General features: G+C 39.4%; 1 protein-coding gene across 13 annotated transcripts in view; it reads left to right on the top strand.

Annotated features, from left to right (window-relative positions):
• Positions 1-22,442, top strand: part of CCDC102B (coiled-coil domain containing 102B) — a 201,760-nt gene that overhangs the window by 9,964 nt on the left and 169,354 nt on the right. For 9 of the 13 annotated variants that reach the window (XM_045041146.1, XM_045041147.1, XM_045041143.1 and 6 more), the window contains exon 3: positions 20,845-21,043. The exons of 1 other annotated variant lie outside the window; for it this stretch is intronic. The gene's annotated coding sequence lies outside the window, so the exon portion shown is untranslated. 3 more of the 13 variants (XM_045041144.1, XM_019815410.3, XM_019815415.3) reach the window with 3 other exon arrangements.

Raw genomic sequence — 22,442 nt, forward strand, 5'->3', positions numbered from 1 at the left:
TTGCCTGCTGATATTATCGAAGTGTCTCACCTTTCCACCAATTTCCCAAGGATGTTAGGGAACTGAGCTGGTTCACAGGTGGCAGGTCCAGAATAGAGTGTCATGGCCCCATGGGGAAAGCAGTTACCCTGTGCTAAGCAGACAGTAACCTCTTCACAGAAAGAGGCAAAAGCAAGTGAGAAGGCCAGTGGGCTGAGTTACAGCAAGGACACTTCTAGGAACAAATACAATTCCTACAATTGGGCGCATACTTATACTTGGACTGTTGCTTATTTATGGGCTTGCTATTTGGTCTGGCTGGTGGGCCATCGGTAACTGCACAATAAAGAGACCCCTGTGACAGGTACCACTCTGTGGAAATCACTATGGCAATTCTGAGTGCAATCAAAGTAGAACCTATTCACATTCACCAAAGAACTCCTAGTTTCTCTACGTGGCTGGAATCCACTGATGCTCCAGTGCTATCTCTTGAAGTGGCAAACTGAGGCCATGTAAGGACATGCTAGAATTCAAGTCATGCTGTGATAGGCTGAATGGCGACATATACCGCTGGGCTCTGCTGAAACTCCAGTCATTATTAACATTGTGCTACAACACAGAATGGGAAAGGCAACAGGAACGGGAAAGGCAACAGGAACAGGAAAGGCAATCCTGGGGAATGTTTCTAGGGAAGAGCCAGCACATAACATGCAAGCCAGATCATACTCTTTCCCTATTCTTTCAAGAGGAATTGAATGGAATATATAGGCATGATACATATTCTTAACTGGCCTTGCCTGCTCAGTAACTGAAGCCACCGCTGCTAAAACCACCTGAGGATTGAACAACAGAAACAAAAATATTGAGCCAGTTTGGGCCTTGTAGCTACAGTCCTCAGATCAAACTAAAGCTTTAAACCTGTTGTACCAACAGCACCTTGCAGCTGTGCTGTGCTGTCACTGCAGGCTTAGGTGAGGCAGGCGTGGCCTGGAGTAGGCAGATCAATTTAGTCTCTTGTCTCCTGCCTTGAGCAGCCTCATTCATTTACATCAGAGTGCCCTAAAAGAATTATCTTCCTCTGTGGACTTTACTGTATTGAAAGAGTTGGGAAATACTAGGGTTCATAATAAGGATCAATAACATATCAAAAATTATTGTTAAGGGTAAAAAAATGGGAGACTTTCCTTTAATTTCAGCAACCAGATGAGAAGTTTGTTATTACCACACCAATGAAATATTGCACTGAAAATCTTGACTTGGGTAGTAAAATAAAGAAGAAAAAGGGACAACATAAGAATAAAAGGAAACCAGCATTAATCTTACATAAGACTATTTATATTGAAAAAGGGGAGAGTTAAGATGACAGAGGAATAAGGGGACCCTAAGCTTGTCTCGACCCTCGAACGCAACTAGATGGTTATCACATCATTCTGAACACCCAAGAAATCATTATGATGACTGAGAGATCAAACTGCATATCTGCAGGTTGAAAAACAGCTGCCTCGTGGAAGGTAGGAGCTGTGGAGAGTTGATTTGAGGGAGAAAGGATGCCCTTTCTCATGATTGCTGTGAAGGAGAGGAGTCCTGATTATGGAGGGAAGAGCAAGAGAGAGAGACAGAGAGAGGAAAAGTGAAAACAAGGGATTGCACAAGAAAAACTTTCTCCAAACCATTGACTGGAAAAGGAGAGGGACTGACTATGCACACTTTTATAAGCAGCAGGGCATGAAGTCTGAAGTTTTAGAAGTCCGTGCCATTGCCTGGGCCATGCCTGGTGGGCTCAGTGGTGCTCTGGTGGGGAAGGAGGACAGAGGCCTGGGAGTGGACAAGTGGTCTAAGGATCCTCTGGGTCAGGCTGGGAGAGACAGTTCCCCTTCTTGGAGTTCATTTGGGAGTGCTGGAGGAGCCTCTCTGGGGTCAAAACAACCGGTAGCAGCAACATGCTGCCCTGATCACTAGCATAGGAACACAGACACTGGCTGAGGGCCGCAAGCCTTGGTGCTCACTTTTTGCTGTGTTTTACTGGAAACGCTGAACTTCTGCACAGTTACGTGACCACTTTTCTGGGACAAACCAGCCCCACCACAGCGTGGCTAGACTCTCCCCTGGAGAATCAGCACAGGTCTGTGCCACGTGGGTCCCTAAAATTTGAAAGTCTGAAAGCCAGCTGTGTTCCTGAGATCAAACACAGTGGTATTGTGCTTTAGACAGAGACAGAGGCAGGGATCTGATGGAAGACAGGGACACAGGAGGGGTGATCGTTTGCTCTTTTGTGAGGGCTTCCTGAAGAGTGATGGGTGTGAAATCCCCAGTCCAGGGAGGAGAGAGTGGGGTGATGCCACTTCCCCCAGCCTGTCAGCACCGACCTACTTCGGTGAGCAACACACGACCACCCAGCGGAGGCCAGAAGTGCTGACACAAAGCCCTGCCCCCCAGCACCCTGCAGGTGCATCTCCACCTAAGAATCAGGATCAGCGCAGCCAGAGCCTCCCTGAGAAAACTAGCACAAAACCCTCACATGCACCAAATTTACTGATCATAGAACGCTACAAAGCCTCAGCTCTAGGGGAAATGGGATCTACCTGCTTCTTTTTTGTTTGTTTTTTGATCTCGCTTCTTTTAACAAGCGGATGAAAACACACCTAGTTAAAACTTGCCACACAGTGGACAAGGTCTAAACACCCCTCATTTCAGGAAAGGAGAAACTCTGCAGAGGACTGACCTGAGGGAAGGAGCTAGCAAAACACAACAGCAGAGTACACACTCTGAAACACCTCTTGAAGCACCAGGCCCAAGACAGTACAGGATCCCCCCTCTTCCTCCTCCTCCTCCTCCTCCTCCTCCTCCTCCTCCTCCTCCTCCTCCTCCTCCTTCTCTTTCTTTCTTTTCTTCTTCTCCTTTTCCTTCTCCTTCTTCTACTTCTTCTTCTCCTTCTCCCTCTTCTTCTTTTTCTTCACCTCTTCTTAATATAGCCATTACTCTCAGGAGCAAGAATGTAACCAGCTTTCCTAACAACCACATAAGAAAACGTGACCTAGACAAAATGATAAGATGGAGGAATTCACCCCAAAAGAAAGAGCAGGAAGAGAAGTAATGGCTAGGGATTCAATCAATACAAATATAAGTAAAATGTCTGAACCAGAATTTAAAATAACAATTATAAGCCTACTGACTGGACTCAAGAAAAGCATAGAAGACATTAGAGTATCTCTTACTTCACAGATAAAAGAACTAAAAACTAGTCAGGCCAAAATAAATGCTATAACTGAGGTGCAAAATTGAATTGAATAGATGCAATACAATAAGGATGAATGAAGCAGAGGAACAAATGACTGATATAGAAGATACAATTATGGAAAATAATGAAGCTAAAAAGAAGAGAGAAAGGAAAATATTAGATCACAAATGTAGACTTAGAGGACTCTGACTCCTTAAAACATGATGACATTCATATCAGAGGAGTCCCAGAAGAAGAAGAGAAATTTGAGCAAATTACAACTGAAAACTTCCCTTATCTGGGGAAGGAAACAGGTATCAAAATCCAACAAACACAGAGGACTCCCACTAAATTCAACAAAGCCAGCCATCACCACGACAGATCATAGTCAAATTCACAAGTTACACAAACCAGGAAAGAATCCTGAAAACAGCAAGGGAAAAATGCCCTTAACTACAAGGGAAGATAGGTCAGGTTCGCAGCAGGTCTGTCCACAAAAACATGGCAGGCCAGAAGGGAGTGGCATGATATGTTCAATGTGCTAAATGGGAAAAATATGTAGCTAAGAATACTTTATCCAACAAGGCTGTTATTCAGAATAGAAGGAGAGATAAAGGGTTTCTCAGACATACGAAAGCTAAAGGAGTTTGTGATTACTAAACCAGCCCTTCAAGAAATATTAAAGAGGACTTTTTGAGTGGAGAAAAAAGACCAAAAGCAACAAAAACTAGAAAGGAACAGAGAACATCACCAGAAACACCAACTTTACAGGTAACACAATGGCACAAAATTCATATCTATGAAAAATCACTCCAAATGTAAATGGACTCAATGTTTTAGTCAAAAGTCATAGGGTACCAGAATGGATTAAAAAACAAGACATATCTATATACTGCCTACAAGAAACTCATTTTAGATCTAAATATACCACCTGCATGTTGAAAGTGAGGGGATGGAGAACCATCTGTCATACTAATGGACATCAAAAAAAAATCATAAGCCATACTTATATCAGAGAAACTAGATTTTAAACCAGATATAGTAACAAGAGATGAAGAAGGGCATTATAATATAATTAAGGGGTATGTCCATCAAGAAAGAAGATCTAACAATTGTAAATATTTATGTCCCTAAATTGGAAGTAGTCAAATATATAGGCCAATTAATAACAAACATAAAGAAACTCACTGATAATAATACTATAATAGTAGGGAACTTTAACACACCACTTATAGCAATGGAGAGATCATCTAAGCAGAAAATCAACAGGGAAACAATTGCTTTGAATGACACACTGGATGGATGGACTTAATAGATACATTCAGAACGTTTCATCCTAAAGCAGCAGAATACACATTCTTCTTGAGTGCCCATGGAACATTCTCAATAATAGGTGACATACTGGATCACAAATCAGCCCTCAACAAGTACAAAAAGATTGAGATCATACCATGCATATTTTCTGACCACAACGTTGTGAAACTTGAAGTCAGCCACAAGAAAAAAACTGGAAAAACCCCAAATGCATGGAGGTTAAAGAACATCCTAATAAAGAATGAATGGGTTAACCAGGAATTTAAACAAGAAATTAAAAAAAAATACATGGAAGCAAATGAAAATGAAAACACAACAGTCCAAAACCTTTGGGATGCAGCCAGTGTGCTACTAAGCGGGAAGAATATTGCAATACAGGCCTACATGAAGAAGCAAGAAAAGCCTCAAGTACACAACCTAACCTATGCCTAAAGGAGCTAGAAAAGGAACAGCAAATAAAGCCTGAAGCCATCAGAAGAAGGAAACTAATAAAGATTACAGCAGAAATAAATATAGAAACAACAACAACAACAACAAAACAGTAGAACCGATCAACGAAACTAAGAGCTGATTTTTGAAAGAATTAATAAAATTAACAAACACCTAGCCAGACTTATCTCAAAGAAAAGGGAAAGGACTCAAATAAAATCACAAATGAAACAGGAGAAATCACAGCTAAAACCACAGAAATACAATCAATTATAACAGAATATTACAGGGGTGCCTGGGTGGCTCAGCCAGTTAAGCATCTGATTCTTGATTTCAGCTCATATCATGATCTCCTGGTTTGTGAGTTCAAAGCCTGTGTTGGATTCTGCATGAGAATGCAGAGCCTGCTTAGAACTTTCTCTCTCTCTTTCTCTCTGCCCCCCCCCCATGCACGTATGCATTCTTTCTCTCTCTCAAAAATAAACATTTTTCAAAAAGAATGAATTTTAAATATGAAAATATATATGCCAACAAACTAGGCAATCTGGAAGTAATGGATAAATTCCTAGAAACATACAAACTACCTAAACTAAAACAGGAAGAAACACAAAATTTGAACAGTTTTATAATCAGCAAAGATATTGAGTCAGTAATCAAAAATCTCCCAACAAAAAAAAAAAGGTTCCAGGGTTAGATGGCTTCCAAGGGGAATTCTACCAAACATTTAAAGAAGAGTTCATACCTATTCTTTTGAAGCTGTTCCAAAAAATGGAAATAATTTCCAAACTCATTTATGAGGCCAGTGTTACCTTGATTCCAAAACTAGACAAAGACCCCACTAAAAAGGAGAATTATAGGCCAGTATTTTTGATGAACATGGATGAAAAAATTTTTGAGATACTAGCAGATCTAAGCCAACAGCACATTAAAAGAATTACCATGATCAAGTGGATTTATTCCTGGGCTGCAGGTTTGGTTTAATATTTTCAAATCAATCAACGTGATACACCACATTAATAAAAAAAGATAAGAACTATATGATTCTCTGAATAGATGCAGAAAAAGCATTTGACAAAAATATAGCATTCATTCTTGATAAAAAACCTCAACAAGTAGGTATAGATGGAATATACCTCAACATCATAAAGGCCATAGAAAAAAGCCACAGCTAATATTATTTTCAATGGGAAAAAACTGAGAGCTTTTTCTCTACAGTCAGAAACAAGACAGAGATATCCACACTCACCATTAATATTTAACATAGTACTGGGAGTCGTAGTCTCAGCAATCAGAAAACAAAAAGAAATGAAAGGCATCCAAATTGGCAAGATAGAAGTCAAACTTTCACTATTTGCAGATAAAATGATACTTTATGTAGAAAACCTGAAATACTCCACCAAAAAATTGCTAGAAGTATATATGAATTCAGCAAAGTTGCAGGATATAAAATCAATGTATAGAAATCTGTTGCATTTCTTTTTTTTTTAAATTTTTTTTTCAACGTTTATTTATTTTTGGGACAGAGAGAGACAGAGCATGAACGGGGGAGGGGCAGAGAGAGAGGGAGACACAGAATCGGAAACAGGCTCCAGGCTCTGAGCCATCAGCCCAGAGCCCGACGCAGGGCTCGAACTCACGGACCACGAGATCGTGACCTGGCTGAGGTCGGACGCTTAACCGACTGCACCACCCAGGCGCCCCGAAATCTGTTGCATTTCTATGCACCAACAATGAAACATCAGAAAAATAAATCAAGAAATCGATCCCCATTCATAATTGCACCAGAAACAATAAGAAACCTAGGAATAAACCTAACCAAAGAAGTAAATGATCTGTACTCTGAAAACTATAGGTCTCTTATGAAACAAATTGAAGAGGACAAAGAGAAATGGAAAAACATTCCATGCTCATGGATTAGAAAAACAAACATTGTTAAAATGTCTATACTACCCAAAGCAATCTACACATGTAATACAACTTCTATCAAAATACCACCAGCATTTTTCACAAATGTAACAAACAGTCCAAAAATTTGTATGGAATCACCAAAGACCCCAAATAGCCAAAGCAATCTTAAAAAAGAAAAGCAAAGATGGCGGCATCACAATTCCAGACTTCAAGCTGTATTACAAAGCTGCCGTCATCAAGGCAGTATGATGCTGGCACAAACACAGGCACATAGATCAATGGAACAGAATAGAGAACCCATAAATGGACCCACAACTATATGGTTAACTAATCTTCAACAAGTCAGGAGAAAATGTCCAATGGAAAAAAGACCATCTCTTTAACAAATGGTGTTGGGAAAACTGGAAAGCAGCTTGCAGAAGAATGAAACCGGACCAGTTTATTACACCATACACAAAAATAAATTCAAAGTGAATGAAAGACTTTACAAAAGAATTAAATATGAGACAGGAAACTATCAAAATCCTAGAGGAGAACACAGGCGGCAACCTCTTTGACCTTGTCTGGAGCAACTTCTTGCTAGACATGTCACCACAGGCAAGGAAAACAAAAGCAAAAATAAACTATTGGGACTTCGTCAAGATAAAAAGCTTCTGCACAGTGAAGTAAACAATCAACAAAACTGAAAGGCGGCCTATGGAATGGGAAATGATATTTGCAAATAACATCTGATAAAAGGTTAGTATCCAAAATTTATAAAGAACTTCTCAAACTCAACACCCCAAAAACCAAATAATCCAGTTAAGAAATGGGCATAAGACATGAATAGACATTTTCCAAAGAAGACATCCAGATGGCTAACAGCCACATGAAAAGATGCTCAATATCATTCATCATCAGGGAACTACAAATGAAAACCACAATCAGATACCACCTCATACCTGTCAGAGTGACTAAAATTAACAACAGAGGAAACAACAGATATTGGTGAGAATGAGGAGAAAGGGGAACTCTCTTGCACTGTTGGTGGGAATGCAAACTGGTGTAGCCACTCTGGAGAACAGTAGGGAGGATCCTCAAAAAGTTAAAAATAGAACCACCCTAAGGACACCTTGTGGCTCAGTCAGTTAAGCTGTTAAGTTCTAACTCTTGATTTGGGCTCAGATCATGATTTCTCAGTTTATAAGATCAAGCCCTGTGTCAGACTCTGCACTGATACTGCACTGCACCCTCTCTCTTTCTCTCTTAAAATAAATAAGTAAACTTAAAAGAGAACTACCCTACGATCCAGCAATTGCACTGCTAGCTATTTATCCAAAGGATACAAGACATAAATGCAGATTTGAAGGGATACGTGCACCCTGATGTTTATAGCAGCATTATCAACAATAGCCAAACTATGGAGAGAGCCAAATGTCTATTAACTGATGAATGGATGGAAGACATATGGGGGATACACACACACACACACACACACACACACACACACACACACACACACTGGAATATTACTCAGTCATCAAAAAGAATGACATCTTGCCATTTAGCAATGAGGTGGATGGAGCTAGAGTGTGTTATGCTAAGCAAAATAAGTCAGTCAGATAAAAACAAATACCATATGACTTCACACATATGTAGAATTTAAGAAACAAAACAGATGATGAACATATGGGAAGGGGAAAAAGAGAGATAGAGGGGGTAAGAAACAAGCCATAAGAGACTCTTAATGATAGAGAACTGAGGGTTGATGGAGGGATATGGGTGGGAGATGGGCTAAATGGGTAATGAGTATCAAGGAGGACAATTTTTATGATGAGCACTGGGTGTTATATGTAAGTGATAAATCGCTAAATAAAAACTAAAATAAGGGAAGAAGATTAAAAAAGAAAAAGAAAAATGTGAACTTTTTGTAGTTTCAACATGGCTTCATATCTCAATAAAACACAGCATTGGTCAGTGTTCCAAACTGCAAGTTACAAAAACTAACTCAAGCGAGCTTGAACAAACAGGGTAGTGGGTTTCATGGCTAATGGGCTATCACGTGGAATCTAAAGGCAGCCTGGCATCTGCAGGGCCTGGAGCTACCAGAGTCAGGAGGGACTCTCTTGGCCTCTTCTCTGCTCCATTCTGCTGCATTCATCATTCCCTGCAGACTAGATATCTCCTCTTCTCTATCTACATGATAAATAGAAGTTGGATGCTCTGTACCTCCCAAACCTGTGCCTCTTAAGTTTTAGCAAACAGCCCAGATAGAAACAGAACTCTCACTCCTACTTCTCATTTTGTAAGAGAAAAAAGTTGCCCGACTTGGGGTTGCATATTCATCCCTGTTCTGTCAACTGTGGCTGGAAGCGGGGTAGGACTATGATGCAAAATATTTGTCAAGAGCTCCTGATTCCTGTTGGGGTCTCAACAGGGATGGGCAGATACCCCAAAGTGTCTCTACGTACAAATAAAACATACAATAATAATTTTTTTTTAAAAAACCCATGTTAATTATTAGTACTAGTAAAGGTTTACCGAAGTGGGTAGGTATCAGATCACTATACAAAATGTAATTGTGTTTCTTTAAAAGAGCGATAAAGAGAAAGCATACATTTTAAAAACGTATCATTAATATTAACAAAAAATGTTGCCTTCTAATAAACTAAGGATATGTGACAGCCATATGAATTGTAAACATTACTTAATTCAACTAAAAAAGACCCCAATAAATGGAGACAGAAAACACTTTTCATGGAGAGAAAACTCAGTATCACATAGAGATATCTCTTGTCTCCTAGATTACTTATAGACTCAGTGACATATCATTGAAAATCTTAAGAAGTTTGACATGTTGGTAAAAATCTATATAGAAGAACAAATGTCCACATATATCCAAACATTCATTCAGAAAAAGAGGAAGATGAGAAACCTATTCTGCTAGACATCAAGACTTGGGGACGATTAAGTATTGGCTCAGGGATAGACATATTGACTAATGGAGTCAAATAGGTAGCTCAGAAGCAGATTCCTGTGGAATTGAGAACTTGACACATGAAAAAGATCACACTGGAGAAGACAACTTATGGCACTGACACAATTTAATATCCATAAAACGAAGCAATTGATTTGGATTCAAATCTTATACCACTAACAAAAATCAATTCCAGCGAGAAAGAAAACAGCAAAATGAATAAGCAAAATATTAAAATCTATAGAAGTAAGTATATGGGAATATCTTTGAAACTTTAGTGTAGAAAATAATTTCTTAACACAAAAATTGCTAGTCAAAAGGAAAGGATTGATATATTTATTGAAAGATACTATGGAGAAAGTGAAGCAAAAAGACAACAGAGCTTGAACTGTTATGTGCAAGATACACAACTCTGAGAGGATTGATTTTTAAAAAATAGAAAAAACTATAAAGCAGAGAACATAACAAATGAACAAAATGAAACAAGCAAAAAAAACCACAATAAGCAAAACATAATGAATAGGCATTTTACAGAAGAGGAAACACAAACATCAACAAATATACAACGATGCTCTACTTTATTTAAAATGTGCTAAATTCAAAATAAGAACTTCTTGATATACTGTTTGACTTTAATTTTTTTTATTTTTTTTATTTTTTCAATATATGAAGTTTATTGTCAAATTGGTTTCCATACAACACCCAGTGCTCATCCCAAAAGGTGCGCTCCTCAATATCCATCACCCACCCTCCCCTCCATCCTACCCCCCATCAACCCTCAGTTTGTTCCCAGTTTTTAAGAGTCTCTTATGCTTTTGCTCTCTCCCACTCTAACCTCCTTTTTTTTTTTCCTTCCCCTCCCCCATGGGTTTCTGTTAAGTTTCTCAGGATCCACCTAAGAGTGAAAACATATGGTATCCGTGTGACTTTCGTTTTGTATGTGGTTGTGGAACATTGGGAATTCTCACACTGTTGATAGGAGTAAGATTTATATTTATGAATAACATCTATCTATTTTTAGGATGTTTTAATACTAAATATAAATGTAAGGTTTCATCTAAATAAATTTCTTAATTTACAAATTTCATATTAGATTCCAAGGTACTATTATAATAGGTCAGATTCTCTTACTCATTACAAATATAGAAATATAAAAAATATTAATGCTCTGTTTTCTTTTCCATAAAAAGTATCTATATTTACATCTTAGTCTCCCTAGGGTTAAAAGGTGCTAACCTAATTATGGAAGTCAGTTAATATTCCAGTTAATTAGGTTATCTGCTTCTAGAGAGTTAGCCTAAGGGAATAACTTAGATTCTTGTCTATGACCCTGAAGAAACACTTTGAATCTTCTTTTTAATTATTATGCCAATTTTTAAAATAATTTTCAGCACAAGAGTCACTCAAGTGGTAATTCTGCCTTCTTATGGAAGTCTGCAACTCCACCTAGGATATGCAGCTGATTAGAACATTTTTATCTGTAAATATCTTTTCCACTGAATTTTAAAGACTTTAAAACATTAATGCAATCTTATGCTCGTTCCTATTCTTAAAAGCATGCAAATCTTACTGATTTTAATGACAGCAGATTGATTATGGATGTCATATATTGTGATCTGACTTGATGTTATACATATGAGGCTATTCTTGAGACAGAAAAGGTCTTCTAAATGATGTATTTAATATTTACTAGAATATGTGTCATTCATCAACATGCAAATATGTCAACAATACCAAAAAGACTGACAAATAAAATCCAGTAGGAATATACTGAGTATATTCTGATCTCTTGACCCTCTTTGTTGTATTTAAATTAATAATGGGGCGCCTGGGTGGCGCAGTCGGTTAAGCGTCCGACTTCAGCCAGGTCACGATCTCGCAGTCCGGGAGTTCGAGCCCCGCGTCAGGCTCTGGGCTGATGGCTCAGAGCCTGGAGCCTGTTTCCGATTCTGTGTCTCCCTCTCTCTCTGCCCCTCCCCCGTTCATGCTCTGTCTCTCTCTGTCCCAAAAATAAATAAACATTGAAAAAAAAATTAAAAAAATAAATAAATTAATTAATATTTATCTTTGTGTATAGTGGACTCAGGACTTTAATAGATTTAATGTTTTTTAATTAACCACAATCATTATTCCATTTTTGATGCTCAAATTGTCACCATCAAACCTTTATAATTTTGTCCCTGTGTCTTTTTTTATCTGTTTTTACTAAACCTGGAATGAGATCTTGCCTTCTGATAAGGAAGGTCTATACTTTCTTATACCTTCCTTCCCCAGACATGGAATCACTTATCCTTCCAAAATCCCTGGTTCCTTTTCACAGAAAATCGATTTTATAACTGTAATCTGGGTTTCCTTTTTATATATTAGTTTGGTCCCACCTGAAATTCCATTGACTCTAGGCCATGTCAGTGGGAAGAGGGAGAAATTATCATATTAATAATTACATATATATTATATATGTACAGCTGACCCTTGAACAGCATGGGTTTGAACTGCGTAGGTCCACTTATACATGGATTTGGCTTTCTTTTTGAGTAAATTTACAGTAAGGTACTGTAAATATATTTTCCTTATAATTTTCTTAATATTTTCTGTTTTCTAGTTTATATTATTATAAGAATACAACACACAAAATGTGTTAACCAACTGTTTATATATGGGTAAGGCTTCTTACACTCAGATTTTTGACTGCATGGGGATTGGCACCCCTAACCACTGTGTTGTTCAAGAGTCAATTGTATGGGGAAATACATATGTGTTATGTAATCTGCTGCATAATAATGTCAATTCAGGTATATATCAGTTATCAAATTCATTTGGAGGAGGGAAGCTCTTCCAACAGACCATTGTTCTTAAGACTCTGAAATCTCTAAACACCATTTCCATCCACATCAGTAGAAGTTCAGAAAGTTATATGATTCCATACTCTTTTTGCTAGAAACATTTTTTTTAATAAACCTGTGATTATATCTCATATCCAAGGAGAAGGGTTTATGGTTTTCCAGATTTAAATTTTAGTGTCTATTAAATATTTCCTGCTATGTTTCTTTCAAATAGAAAAAAAAATTATCAAGCCTCTGACTTTATTTATTTATTTATTTATCTATTTATTTATTTATTTCAGTGTTTATTTACTTTTGGGAGACAGAGAGAGAGAGAGGGAGAGAGCGCACAAGCGGGGGGTGGGGCAGAGAGAGAGGGAGACACAGAATCCAAAGCAGGCTCTAGGCTGTGAGTGCAGAGCCCAGCATGGGGCTTGAAGTCACAAATTATTAGATCATGACCTGAGCCAAAGTCAGATGCTTGACTGACTGAGCCACCCAGGTGCTCCTTTCGTGCCTTTCGTGTTCTATTATTCTGAGGAACTTTCTGCATTTTGATACATATTCAGTTATTCAAACATTGAAGTTCAGAGAGTGGAAGCGTTAATTTCAATAAAATATACTGTTTAAGGAGAGGAATCTTGAATCTCTTTTATGTGGGCCAGATAAAGTTTATTGGACTACAAGGCTGCTGTGTGAGTACACTGTGTATTTTGTCTTTGTAGGGTGGACCCCAAGAGTGCTCAGGAAATAGTAATCAAACCTTGAAGCCAGATTCCTTTGGATGGGTGTTTGGCATTTTCTTGCGGGTTTTTAATAGGCATATCTCCTGGTTATCCGTCTGATGTAACTCTCACCTACCCACAGATCACATCTATTCAGGGTTGAAGGTTTCCACTTTTCTCCTAAATGTTTCAGCATATCATGGCTCCCCGAACTATTGATAGAAAACTATAATTTTGAGTCATCTCTGCCATGCCAATTACAAATTTTCAGACCAGGGCCCATAACAGTTTAATATCCGTGGAACAAGGTTGGGGAGGGAGCTGCTTCCTGATCCTTGAATTGAGAACCTCACATAGAGTGATCTAGCCTGGGGACAAAATGAAGACATTCAGTTGATAAGGAGAACTTCACTGAGATGTAAACACTGGGGAAACCATTGTAAAGAGACTAAACAGACTCAGTTTACCATCCTTCTGTGAATTCACAAGTCTTTCTAATCTAAAGCAGCTCATAAATGGCCAAAGCCATCCAGGTCTTACCCAGATAGCCAAGGGAAGAGGATGAGACGGGCTGGAAAGAAAGACCTAGTGTCCTACCTCTCACATATTCTGTTTTGGTCCTGGAAGCTAAGAGCACAGACTCCCATTAAACCATAAGTGTTGTTTACTAAGAAACACATGGTAAATTAAATAAAGGAGAAGGGAGGAATACACAACACATACTGGTTCTTTAATACATTAAAATCACAGATCTGGTTAAATTGCTTTGAGAATTACCTGCGGTGAATAGGAACAGACAGGGAAGAGGAGATATTGTGATCCTAACCAAGGGAGAGGAAGGATGAAGTTCCAATCATAAGTTAGGAAACTTCGAGAAGACCTTTGAAAGAGGCAGTTAATTTATAGGTTTCAGTGGAGTTATAATGTTTTTTTCTAACAAAATATTAAGGATCTATCATTTTGTTGAGACTCTATCTTCTTTAAACTACTGATCACCTAGGAGCTAAGTTCTTCATAATTTGGCTTTGTCCAATGAATCCTTGTTCTCTTAAAGCAAAGTAATTTTGTAGGTGTTAAGGCATTCTGCATGTCAAGTACATCACGTACGTTACTATATAATTCTCATATCAACCTCAGCTGTTAGGAATCGGTAAAACCCTTTATAGACAAGTAAATTGAGATTTAGGGAATAAGCTATAATACCTTGCCTAAAATCAGAATATACCTAAGAGGCCTTCCCGCCAATTACTTCTGTAAGTTCATTTATTAAAAATGAAATTTACACATGATGGCAGGTGTCTACTCCTTCTTCTTTGTGATATTTCCTTCATAAAAGCTAAGATTGTTTCCATCAGCCTGGAAGGACCTCTTTCAGGATTGAATTTTTGCTGGAAACAAGAATGGCGACATCTGCTGGAGGCACGTGTTTCAGCACCACACATCTGGGTCTGAGAAACTGACTCATTTGACTCAAGTTCTGCCTTCCTTTCCTAGCAGAGGTTACAGGTACACATGCAAATGGAAAAATAATGGAGTCCGTGCTCTACTTATAATAAAGATTTATTATGGAAAGAGACAAGTTCTTTGAGACAAGATTTTGAAAGACCCGAAAGCTTCTAGAATTATCTTTGCAAAGAAATCCGCAGGACTCAGAAGCTGAAAAAGTCAGAGAAAGCAGTTTGCAGTGGTTGCCATAGTAGCAAAAGTAAGCCTGTCCTCCGGGAAGAACAGAGAATAGCTAGCTGCCCCCCAGGGAAGTAGATTTCAGGGCTCATTAAGAGGCCCCAGGTTACAGGAGATACCAAGCTCTGAAAAGACAAACAGCTGAAGAAGTGTCTGTCTGTCAGTGTGTTTATCACCAGAGGCGGCTTCGTCAGAGGGGTACAGATCAGCCAAAACAAAGGGCAGCAGGGATGCACTATTTTGAAGTCCAAACTACATTTTACTGTCGGCAGGAGGCAGTACGCTTTGAATGCCACAGGATGACAATAGCGAGAGATTACTGTCTTCACCTTGCTTAGGGAGAAATTTCACTCCATCACATATATTTAAACCACAAACAGGAATCCATGAATGCCAAGGGTTTTATGCGTGGTGACTCAAATGTCACAATTTTAAATCTATTTTAGATTTAAAGCAATACCTCCTAATTCAGTATTCTGAAAATGATCCCCTCCTTATATTCCTTTCAGACTTTTATAAATGTCAACCTTTCAAGATATTTTTTCAGAGCAAAGATCACAATCATTTAAGTACCTTTCCTGAAAGAAACGCTCGATCATTTTAGTTAACTATTTTCTAGACGTTTTTCGTCTCATTATCCGCAAGTGGGCAGGACAAAGAGTGAAAGGTATGAGTGATTACTTTATCTCCTTTCTCCTCAACCTACTGAATTTTCTAGAATTGGGAACCGAGTGTTTATGGATGTTTCTTCTTCTGCTTTTCTTTGGCATTTGGTGTTTTAGACCACACAATACTTCATATTGTTATGTAATCACTCTTCCCATATCTCTTGAAACAATTTATCTGAGTATTTCCTTTGTGAATGTTTATAATGTTTTCTTTACTTTTTAATAATGGTTTTTAAATTTTTTAATGCTTATTTCTGAGAGACAGAGAGAGAGAGAGAGACAAGAGTGTGATCAGGGGAGGGGCAGAGAGAGAGCGAGACCCGGAATCCAAAGCAAGTTCCAGTCTGTGTGAGCTGTCAGCACAGAGCCTGACGTGGGGCTTGAACTCATGAACTGCAAAAGCGTGACCTGAGCGGAAGTTGGAGGCTTAACTAACTGAGCCACCCAGGCTCCCCTTTAATAATGTTTTAAGTAGAAAAATTTCTGAAGACTGGTATTATTGAAATGTATTTCTATAACCACATATTTAAAAGGACGTTTGGGTTTATCATTTTATGTCTGCAATTCTTTTCCTTAAAAACTAAAACCGTACTCCTCCTTGTTTACTTGCATTGACTCTTGCTGTTTTGGGCGGTGCCCTGATCCTTGTTCCTTTGTAGGCAATCTGCTGTAACTCACTGTAAGCTTTGTCCATTTCTCTAGGTCTTTGATGTTTTTAAATTTCACAGTAGCATTTACAGGTATAGGGGTTTTGTTTGTTTGTTCTTTTAACGTATCCTCTTTGGCCTAACGGGAGATCTGGTGAGCAAACTCTAGTACACACAGCTTTGGCTTTCCTAAAGGACTCACTCTGCTTACCAGGTGTCCCCATTAATCTGTGGGTTTCCATTATGTCTGGGATCTCCAACAAGAAGTCCTTTCTTAGGTAAGTGAGATGTGAGATTCAGTATAAACTCACCAGTCAGAAACACCTAATGCTGTGAAGATTTGTGCTGCTCAGAATACTTCTAACTGAACACTTTTTCTGCAGAGATGGTCTTTTGGCAATTTTTTAATTCCATGCTTAAAACCTTGTGTTAGAGTGACATCACGTGGTAGTGTGAGGTTATGCAGGCAAGGCTTGTTAGCAAGATTATCTGTTCAATAAATAAGGTCAACTCCTCAGTGACTGGGAATACTTCTTCTAAGTTATTTCATACAAAATACCACATTCTTTTATTTTATCACTGTATAATAGAATTGAATCAGATGGTAATTCTCAGCATTTTAAAATGCATGTTGTTGAAATAAGTATTCGGAGTAACAATTCCCCCCCGCCTTTTTTTCAAAGTTTTTATTTAATTCCGGTAAGTTAACATATAGTGTCAGATTAGCTTCAGTTGTACAATTTAGCGACTCAGCATTTCCATGCAACACCCGGTGCTCATCACAGCAAGTGCACTCCGGAATCCCCATCACCTGTTTCACCCATCCCCCCACCCACCTCCCCTCAGATTACCACCAGTTTGTTCTCTATAGTTAAGACTCTGTTTCTTGGTTCACCTCTCCCTCTCCCTCTCTCTCTCTCTCCCTCTCTCCCTCTCCCTCTCTCTCTCTCTCCCTTTCTCTCTCTCTCTCCCTCTCCCCCCCCTCCTCCTCTCCATGTCCCCTTCTCTCCCTCTCCCTTTCTCCCTCTCCCCCTCTCCCCCTCTCCTCTCCCTCTCTCCTCTCTCCCTCTCTCCCTCTGTATCCACCCCCCCCTTCCCCTTTGCTCATTTGTTTTGCTTCTTAAATTGCACATATGAGTGAAAGGCTGTCCTAGCAAAAACAAAACTTCCTAGTGGATGTTATTTTTGAGAATTTTAAGCTTAAGCTTATTTAAAATTTAAATCCTAATCTTATAGTTTCCCACATTTTAAAAGAACTGTGAATTTTTATTTAATCATCAAAAGCAGTGATGATAAACTAAAACATTGAGCCAAGTAATAGCATCTGTAAAACAATAAGATCTCTCTTCGACCTAGAATGAATTAACTGGGCTAACGTTAACTATGAGCTAACATAAGACCTGTATGACTTAAATTGTGTATGTTTTTAGCATTGTGATCAAAACCATTATTAATGTATGTTTTACCAGGCATATCACTTAGCTTTGTGTCCTAAGGCTAGGAGTTCAGTCTTACAGAAACTTTTCTTGATGGCATGTTGCTAGTTATATGTGCACTGTTTCCTTCTTATACTTTTATTTTGATTTAAATTTTATCTAATTGTTTATAGAATATCGAAGACCAAACTTATACAAAACATGAAGTGTTTTAGGTTTGGTTTCTAGCAGAGCCTGAGGTGGGATTCTGTTTTGGTGATTTAGTGAGGGAGGGTTGTCCAGAGAGTGCACTGGGGGACTCGAAACAGGAGAAGGGAATCCAGATCAGCACGAATGTGGTCTTAGCTGGAGACTTGGTTCAGACTGATCCCAGAGGAAAGCTCTAGAGCAATGCCATCCAGAAGAAATATAGTAAATATGTTGCATGCCACATATTTAATTTTAAACTGTCTAGTAGCCACATTTAAAAAGGTAAAAAGAAACAGATGGTTTACAACATTTTGTTTAAACCAATACATCCAAAGTATTGTCATTTCAGCATATCAATATTAAACATTGATGAGATATCTTACATTCATTTTTCATACTAACTTGTCGAAATCGAATGCATATCTCATTTCATCCGTTCAGTAACTGCTAGTCGCACTGTGTATTCAACAGCCAGTTCTAGAGCGTCAGTTGCGCAAAAGTTGACCCTATCTTGTGCCAAAGGAGTCAAATTTTGTATTCCCATTTCAGTCAGTTATTGGCTCTAACATGCCCTTAGAGAGTTTGCAAGAGTAGCCCGGAAGGTGCAGTGGCTCCCATTTGGCTGGTGGTAATTCTCAAGAGAAGGTGTCATCTGTGAGTTTTGCTATCTGGGGGTGGCTGCACCTGCCATAAAGAGGACCTAGGCATCCAACAAAGTATTCACCATAGTCCCTAGCACTGCTCACATACACTTGCTTCTCACGTCAAGTTCTTTCAGTGCAGGCTATGACTCTCTAGGATTCTAGTTGTTTCCATTTTCTGGGATAACTGCAAGAGGAGAGTAGAGGGGCCAGTGACAGCCTCTGCTGCAGAGTTGGCCCCAGTATTATAGCTTATACTCCAGGGGGTCAAGCCAGCTTTCGCAAACATTCATGGATGACCCAGTGAGATGCACCTTTCTTGAGTAGGCATGATTGAACCAGGGATTACATTTCTTCTTCACAAGAGACCCTAATGTCACTAAATAGAATCCACCTGCAACGCAATCCAGGAAATAGCAGAAATACGGGGCTCTAAGGGGAAGTAGGAATGAAGAGGTTTCGAATATGGTGAACTGAAGAGAATCGCACGACAAACAAGACTGGGAACAGGATTTCCAGAGTTGAAATGTCTCAACTTTTCAGGAAGGCAGGTATGTTCTATTTATGGCCATCCTGAAGAAAGAGAAAGAACCCCTATCCAGAATTTAGTCTCCATGTTAAGAGTGATGACACCATATACATGCAGAACAGATGGGAAAAGTTTACCACTCACATAACAAGGGGGCTCTGTAGTAGTTCCAAAAATGGCTTGAGAGAGCAGGGGACGGAGACTGGCCAATGAGGGTAAGGCAAAGCAGCGGTTCCTACAGGTGGTTTGAAGGTCCCATTGGTGTCAAAGAACGGAGCATCTGGGCCTTCTTACCTGCTTTTCCAGGTATTGGGTAGGAGGTAAAGGGGGGAGGGGAGAGATTTAAAATGGCCAGCAATGAGAGCTCATAGCTGGAGTCAGGCTATGTATTTGTTTGCTAGAACCTGCTACAACAAATGACCATAAACAAAAGGCTTAAAATGAAAGGAATGTATTGTCTCACAGTTCCAGAGACTGGAAATCTAATATCAAGATGTCTGCAGGGTTGGTTTCTTCTGGAAGCTTTGAGGGAAAATCAGTTTCATGCTTCTTTCCTAGCTTCTGGTGATGGCTGGCAGTTCTTGGCACACTCCCCAGCTGATGGATGCCTCACTCCAATCTCTGCCTCTGCCCTCACAGGGTGTCCTGCCTGCACATCTGTCTCCTCTTGTAAGGACACCAGTCCTGTTGGATCAAAGATCCATCCTACTCTAGTATAACCTCTTAACTTGAATTTTAATTACTTTTGCAAAGATTCTATTTCCTAGTAAGGTCACATTCATGGATATCAGGGATTAGAATTTAAGCTTGTTTTTTTTGACATACAATTCAACCCTCAACAGACCACTAAATTCCATATGCCACTCTTTGACAGAAGAGATTTGTGCCTGGATATCAGGTAAACATAACAGCAGAATTAACTTCTTGATGGCTAATTTCTCCTTACTGTTAAGTTTAAGCTAATTGGTCATGGACCACTGTCACAGATTGATGGGTGTTCTGGGAGGGCTGAAAGCAATAATATTCTCCATCTACTTTTCTTCCCTGAAAGCCATTGAGTTTCTCCTGAGATCTTTGGCATCACTAAGTATTGGTAATATGAACAAATGTTGCCTACTCAACTGCTTTAGGGGCTGCAGATTACTTTGCTTTCTAAATTTGCTGGGTGTTGGGACAGTGTAGTGATAATCTTTGGACTCTTTAGAAAAGAGACTGTAGGATTAAGGATACTTACAACTGGTCTGTAATAGCTCCATCTTTATTTCTAGAGATGCCTGGATGTCTGGCTTTGACTCTTGGCCAAGAGAAGGGTAGTAAAATTGATAATGTGTGCTGTTCAAATTCTGACCCTTAGGGCCAGTTTGTTTGCTTCTGATTTCCAACTAGCACAATGGTTTAGACAACCCGGTCTGACTATGTGATCAGAGGTACCTTAAAAATCTCCCTCGGAACTTCTGCTTTGAGCTGCCCAGAAGCCTACAGTCAAACACACACCTTGGTGGTTCAGTCCAGAGATCGTGTCAGTTTGCCAACAAGTACCCTGGGGAGTTAGCACCTAGATGTCTTTCAAAGCCTCCTTGCTTTCCTGTACTCCATTGTCTTTCTCTTAATGAATCATATCCTTGTAAATAAGTGCCTTGTGTAAGTGAGCAGTGTGGAGTCATGTCTTTTCAGGTATCTGGTCTTTTGAAATCTTTGCAGAGGCTGATCGAAGACTTGAGATTGGCACAGCTTTTGAGGCCTGAAGGCGCTTTAGTGCTTTCAGGAAGCGATTCTCCAGCCTGCTTCTGCTGAAAGAACCTCAGATCTTCCCAGTGAGTAAACATCTGGTTTTAGCTGAGACTGAGCAGAAAAAAAAAAAAAAACCGGGGAGAAACAAAATTAATTTCTTTGAACTTCTGTAAGTACAAGACATTTTTATGGAGTTTTAATTGTTTTGGATTTGAAGTGTTTGACCTTGAAAACTTATAGCATTTGCATTTAGTTCATCCTGGAAATCTTATTAATAAGAAACCATCTTCAATATGTGGAGCAATTCTATATTTTAGGGCTTTCATTATGAGAGTACCTTTATGAAACTTATTATTGGAATATCTTGTTGATGTTATTTAGTTTCCTTGAAGGTCTTCTGATATGCTCTGGTGAATTACTTACTGAACACAATCTGCATAGGAAATAGAATGGAAAAGTAATGTTCAGTCTTGGTGGAACACTCATCTTGGAGTTAGTATCTTCTTGTGCCTGATTTCAGATCATTATAAAACAAATTCAACACTAATATCTATTGGACTGTGAAGGTTTTGTAACACACCTGAAAATGGGCATTCCTCTCATGAGAGTTGGGTTTTATGTTCGCTCCTCTTAAATTTGGACCTTTTTTAGTGATTTTGTGTGAAGAGTAGAATGCAGCAGAAGTCAGGTCCCTAAATCTTGGGTCTGGGTCAGAAAAAGCTACGGAGCTTCCATCTGGTTCTCTCAGGACACTTGTTTTGGAGCCTTGAGCAACTATGTAAGAAGTCCACCCACACTGAGATGTCCAAGATATGAAGAAGCCCAGAGCATGTGGATTGGCCATGTATAATGCTCCAGCCAAGGGCACCAGCTGAGGTCTTGGGCAATAGCTTCAACCTAGTATCAGTTATTGGACATGTTTGTGAAGACTCCTCCTCCAGATGATTGTCCACCTGTCCACCCCCAGCCATCACATTGAAGGCCCAGAGAAACTGGAGCAGAGACAGGACACTGGCACCGCATCATTCTATAAATACTGAACAATTGTTGGTGTGTACTGTGTTTCAAAGGATTAGCAACTATAAGCAGCAAGTCAACTCAGAAGTCTTAATGATGGAGCAGCAGCTGGCATTAGGTATACAACCTAAGGGCACCTAGGGGCTCAGTCCGTTGAGCGTCTGACTTCAGCTCAGGTCACGATCTCACAGTCTGAGTTTGAGCCCCACATCGGGCTCTGTGCTGACAGCTTCAAGCCTGGAGCCTGGTTCGGATTCTTTGACCCTCTCTCTCTTGGCCCCTCCCCTGCTCTCACTCTGTCTCTCTCTCTCTCAAAAATAAACAAACATTAAAAAAAATGATGTACAACCTATTGAAAACTGAAGCAGGAAACTCTGATTGACATTTGGTTTCCTTCCTCGAGAAGAACAGTCAAAACCTGATTGACCATGGGGTTGGCCCTGTGGGTTAAGGGCATGAAAAGTTGAGCAAAGTTGGGGACAGACCTATCCTTCCCCACTTCTGAGTCAGGAGGAGAGGTACCATCAGCATTCTCGGATCTTCTATCTTTT

The sequence above is a fragment of the Felis catus genome, chromosome D3 (assembly GCF_018350175.1).
Source record: "Felis catus isolate Fca126 chromosome D3, F.catus_Fca126_mat1.0, whole genome shotgun sequence".
Lineage (NCBI taxonomy): Eukaryota > Metazoa > Chordata > Mammalia > Carnivora > Felidae > Felis > Felis catus.